Source organism: Schistocerca cancellata, chromosome 2 (assembly GCF_023864275.1).
Source record: "Schistocerca cancellata isolate TAMUIC-IGC-003103 chromosome 2, iqSchCanc2.1, whole genome shotgun sequence".
Taxonomy (NCBI): Eukaryota; Metazoa; Arthropoda; class Insecta; order Orthoptera; family Acrididae; genus Schistocerca; species Schistocerca cancellata.
The window spans coordinates 853,523,579-853,529,578 of record NC_064627.1 but is presented as its reverse complement, the minus strand read 5'-3'; positions in this window follow the sequence as shown (position 1 = coordinate 853,529,578).

Here is a 6,000-nt window from a genome sequence, read left to right as displayed (position 1 = left end):
GAGGGCAGGAGGAGTCGGGGTAGACCAAGGAGAAGGTACCTGGATTCGGTTAAGAATGATTTTGAAGTAATAGGCTTAACATCAGATGAGGCACCAATGTTACCACTGAATAGGGGACCATGGAGGAATTTTATAAGGGGGACTATGCCCCAGACTGAACGCTGAAAGGCATAACCAGTCTTAAATGATGATGATGATGATGATGATGATGATGATTCACAGGGGTGCGAAGTCAAATAAGTACACTCTGTCAATGTATATATTGGTTTGCGTCTGAAGATGGCACTACAAAATGCGTAATCTAAGTTCTGTATTTTTTTTTCCATTTTATGCTCACTGTATATTCTAAGTAGTTCCAATACAAAATTGAACATTTACCATCTTGGATTACGAGTTTACTTCTCTACCAGCCCCCTAACTGTCAAGCAGCACTTGCATTTACAAATAGAAAGAACTGATGGAGAAGGAACTGAATAAAAGAAAATGAATTTCCAAATTGAGAGGACAATTTCAATTTATAAGCGGCCCTGTATCCAGGATAGTAGGATTTAAAACTTTTTTGAATGTACCCACATGTGTTTGTTGGCTTACATCTGCAACACCTGAGATAAACTATCATCAAACAGTGTACTACAGGTAGTTTCCATAAATCAGCAACAAGCACTACTTGATAAACATTAAAATTTCTTTAGCTTTATGCTTTATTTACAACACGAATTTATACCAAGGTCTCTCTGTCCTAATAACCCCCCCCCCCCCACAAACACAGAGACTTGAATATATGAAGAATAAACATCAGTAGATGTCTTTCACTTTTCACTTCATTCCTAACTGAAGTGTAGTATAGCAAGAACCAGGTATCAAGACAATAATGAACAAGATCAAACATTTCACATACATAATTTATTTTAACAAATTTGTAATGCTTTTAAAAACAGACATTTTCATTACTCATAACAGTGGATATTAATTGAGGTAAGATAATAGGATGGTAGGTGAGTTCATAAACATTAGGCAGGTAAATTTGTGGCATGTTTTAAACTCACTACAGTAGTGTGATACATTTGTAAAGATAATTTTACATCTTACTGTGAGCTTTCAAGTTTCCAATAAAAGTGACCCTATTTGCCCCTTTGAAGGTTTTAATGAAACAAGATGTTCCAACTTATTGGTGCTATACATTTCATGGCAATATGATATTGCCTTAGGTCAATTTATTATTCATTTAATGAGACTATTCTTAAAAATTTAGAGGCAGTTTACCTTCTAATAAATTCTTTACAAGCATTGTAGAAAGTATGACAGAATTAGCCAAATGATCACAAAATCTGTTGCTGCTATGGATGTGACACCAAGAAAAACAAAAACATATGCTTAAATCAGACTAAATGCCTGACTATATAAAAGAAATTAGACACAAAGTTGTCTGAAAATGTTTTACAACCATATTTGCAGTATCACTACTTTATCAAACAATATTTGCAGTAGAATTTGCTTTCTCATGCTGTATATATATGGACATGCAATCTGAGGTATAGATGCCAAGTGTGGAGACACGGGAGCATTTGTACCAAGATTTATTTTCTGCTCCACTCTACGTATGCTACCTGATAATGACACATCAGTGTTCAATGTAATTTTAATGTAAACAAACCAGCCACAGAAACAACATATGTATAAGCATTAATGCATTATGTATTTGTAAATTATCTGTGTAACATATGCAGTCTGAACGAAAATAAAGAAATGAAAACTCAAGCAATCAAGTGGGCTACTAGTGTGTCCTTTTGCACTTTTCATTATCAGTAAAGCATGAATAGACACAAGAAATCTAACGGCAGGAATTGAATCTGTTACATCTGTGGAGATGCAAGTAGGACAAAAGAAAAAAAAATAAACATACGTCACAGAGGAAATAAACATATTCCTGACAATCCATGGTGTTGCCATGGCATTATCTGTAAGTTACTGGAAACATCATCCTCAACAACATCAGTAGCTGCAGCATCACCATCAGCAGAAGTAACAAGATCAACAGCACTTTTGAAGGATGAGAAGTCAATAGAAGTAACATTGTGTAGTACTGTGAGGAAATGGAAAATCATGCCTGCTCTTCATCCAAAGGATTTTTTAGTCAAGGACAAAAAGAGAGAGAAACCTTCAAGGTAAAGTTTCTTAATCCTCCATCAAAATATTCTATCCATGAGAAATAAAGTCCAGCAACTACAAGTGGAACTACAGACTATAGACAACTCACTCGTTTGTATCACAGAAGATTGATGTAGCGCACCTTAAATAAGTCTTAATGGTTTAAACTCTTATAATCTAGCATTTCAGTATAGTAGAACCTTTATGTGGGATGGTGCGTCATGCATGTATGTTAGGGAAGGCACTATGCACGAAGTGAAAAATGACATTATTTCATTACACGAAGAAAACCATATAGAAATGTCAGCCATAAACATATGCGACACAAATATGTTATAAAGCCTAACCATATTATATATACATTGTTCTACTAACAGTGATATGGAAATTTTCATCACAAAACTGAACCTTCTGGGAGGTAAATGTGCAGAATATATAAACACTTACAACTACAACAAAGGGTTATACATATTATATTAAACAGTAACTAGAAAGCTCACTGCAGAGTGCTGTTTAAAAACTTGGGTATCCTGACAGTTCCATGAGAATACAATTTTCAAACAGTGAGATACATAAAGAAAAATATTGACCAGTACCCAACCAACAGTTGCTTTCACAAACATGGAACCACATCTGGCCACTATGTACACCTCCACAGGAAAAACAAAGTAAAAATGAAAAATAGTATGCTACATAAAGAAATAAAATTGTAGAATAAGAACAGTGAGATATATGTGAAACTTGATAACATGAGAAAGTACAAAAAAAGAAATGGTATATTTGTAGAGGGCTTCAAATTTATGTGTCAGTCCTAAGCTTCTTCAGTCTCCTTGAATCTACTTTGGACTTACTTGCCTAATCATTATGCATTTTCTCAAAATTGTTAATGAGTATCCTGTTGGCACAGAGAAATACATATTCCAGTTTGCTTAACAATGTGTTGTGAAGCAAACATATACATTCAGCATTATCCACTGCTTTCACTACTTTTGACATGCATATCTTCTGGAAAATGGAAAGCTATTTGCCACATGACATAAATTGCTGAATAAAGTCATTCACAAGCAGAGAGACTGTATGCCACACTATTCCAACTGCGATCACTACTGTCTCTGTAGGCAAAGTCAGTTTACCCCTGTCCAGTTCCTTCACAAAGTTGTAAGACTTCTTTGTTCAGCTGCAACCATTCAGTACATTTGTCACACTTAGATTTCTGAAGGGCTTTCCTAGCTGCATAACCTCCTATGTATGTCAAAATAGGTAACATGTTAGGTGGAACATCATCCATACCGAAGGTGATGTCCATAACATCAGAAAAAATGCTAACGTCAATATCACAGTCTAGCTGCTGTTGGGCAGGAATTGTGTGTTCCAAGTGTACATTATCATTTTGAGCTGCAAACAGTACATCATTTTTGAATCTTAATTTTCTTTCGTTTTCTAAAACTTGGATGTAGCTAATGTAGTAATTTGCCCCACTCAACTGTTGGTAGCACCCAAAGCGGCCCTCTAAATCATCACTTTGAAATTTTCCTAGCAATATGTAGTCAATGTCATATTTCTCGAATAAGTATGGAATTATCTGCAGAAAAGATTCAATCGTTAATATTAAAGACTGGAATGTCTGTGATGTTAAAGCATCACTTATTGGTACAGATACTCTCCAAACTTTTAGCCAATGACACAGATTATTTAGAAATGTCACCTGATTCTCTGTTGTATTCCTGATGGCTTCTCTGTAAGGATCATTGAATCTCTGGCCTTCAAATACACTTCTGACATTCACAATCTTCCAACAGTCCACAATCACCTGAAGGAAAGTCACTGTCTGATTTCTGTGCTCAGTAACATTACACATATCCTTTGTTGCATGTTTCAAAGCTACTATGTTATTATCACTGAAAATTTTCAAAGCTAATTTCACATTTTGATTCTGAATAGACGATGGATACAGCACTCTAGCTGATAGTATGTGGCCATATTTGACTAAAGAGTTTCTTTATTTCTCATATACCAACTCCAAATGCTTATACTGTGCTGTCAATATTACTGAATGATCAGTCATGTCAGGAAACTGTAACACTTTATTAACACTTCTTTTTGTCTGCCAATTGTTCCTGATACATTTCAGAATGTTTACAGTGTCAAACATAAAAAAAGTTTCCTGGAAGAATCTAGAGGGTGTTCAATACTGGGTTGGAGAATTCTACTGGGGGTGAACAGTTCATATGCCTTCCTGTTTACACTGTTGTTATCTGCTATCAGACTAACAACTTTGAAGCCCACTCTTTCCACCATGCACAGAACATTACTGATCAAAGATTTCAGCTCTTCACTTGTCATATTAGCTACTGGTATAATTGCTACAAAATCAACATATTTAGACAAAAGAGAAGAGACCATAAAAACCTGGGCTGTTTTGGAACACGTCTCAGGATGAAAAAAGCCAATCCCATGTATTGAGCCAGATTTAAATGAAAGTTGTGGTTGCACATAAATCTCATCTAACAACAGAGACACTAAAAACTCATGTTTTTCTAAATATTTCACCCTGTTCTCTAAATAAGGACTTGTTTGAACTGATGAAGTGACTAACTAGTAATTACAAATTAGTTTCTGCAGGGTGGAGTAAAAACATATAATTACATTTCCTCAAGGCATTGTTTGCACTGACAGAATGTACATACAAGCAGCATGCCACTATCATGGTGTTGTTGCCATAGTGTCTGTCGTTTTTTGAGATTTGTGATACATGGAGTTGTTCTACAATAAATTTCAGTTGTGCATTTTCATCATAATTTGGGATAGTCTACAAGCAATTGACAGCACAGTTTAATTTATCTGTAACACTAAGCAAAATTCCCCTTTCTCAACCATTGACATTACATTTTCTAAAACGTTTATGGAAGTTAATTTCTTCACATCATTGATGGATGCATTAATTGCAAAATGAATTCCTTCACTAACATTTACTCTAAAGCTCAAATCACTATTAACAGTGATGAATGCAGTAACACAAGGTATTCCCCTGTCTAATCCCAAATGACAGATATGCAATTTTCCATCATCTCTAATCACAGACCACTTGCTGCTGCAAATTTTCTGGCCTTCTAGAAATATAGCAATGTCATTGAGACAGGGAAGTGAATTTTGTTGGAGGTGTAAGTTGTTTGACTCAATACTGTCTTGAATAGCTTTTTTAAGATTATCGTCTTCCACATCAGCAAGAGTCTCACTTTTGTAGTTGATTTAGAACAGCATGAGGGAGTGTTGGGAAAAATAGTTGGCACAGCATTTTCGGTGAGTTTTGGGATTATTCTGGAAAATTCTTTCAGTTGTCCTCTGTCCATAATTACGTCCACTCGAATTACACATGATTCATCGATGTGTTTTACACAAATATTTGGCCGATTTAGTTTGGTTAAGTCTATTGGGATATTTCGAAGCCACAGTGCACGTCGACTCTCGTCAGATGGCAAAGAAAATGTAGTCGTTCTCTCTGTTTCGGAATCATAATTCGATCGACAGCCGAACACACTACATCGATGTGGCATTTCAAGAGTTCCAGGTCTAGAAATAAAATGAAACCGTATTTCAATACATTACCTCGAAGTTACAGTGAGGTGTATGATCTCGAAATCTCGTCAGGATAAACACACACAGAATCTTCTAAAGTAGTAAACGAAGATGCATTTGAGGTTAACATACCTTGCTTACAATTATCAATGTTTCGTACACAACACCGTAAATATAACAAATTGTGGATGCATCACCACCACACATACACATACACACACGTATTCTGTTGATGCACTTAGTTAAACTCCAGTTTTGTAGTACGAAAAACAAACG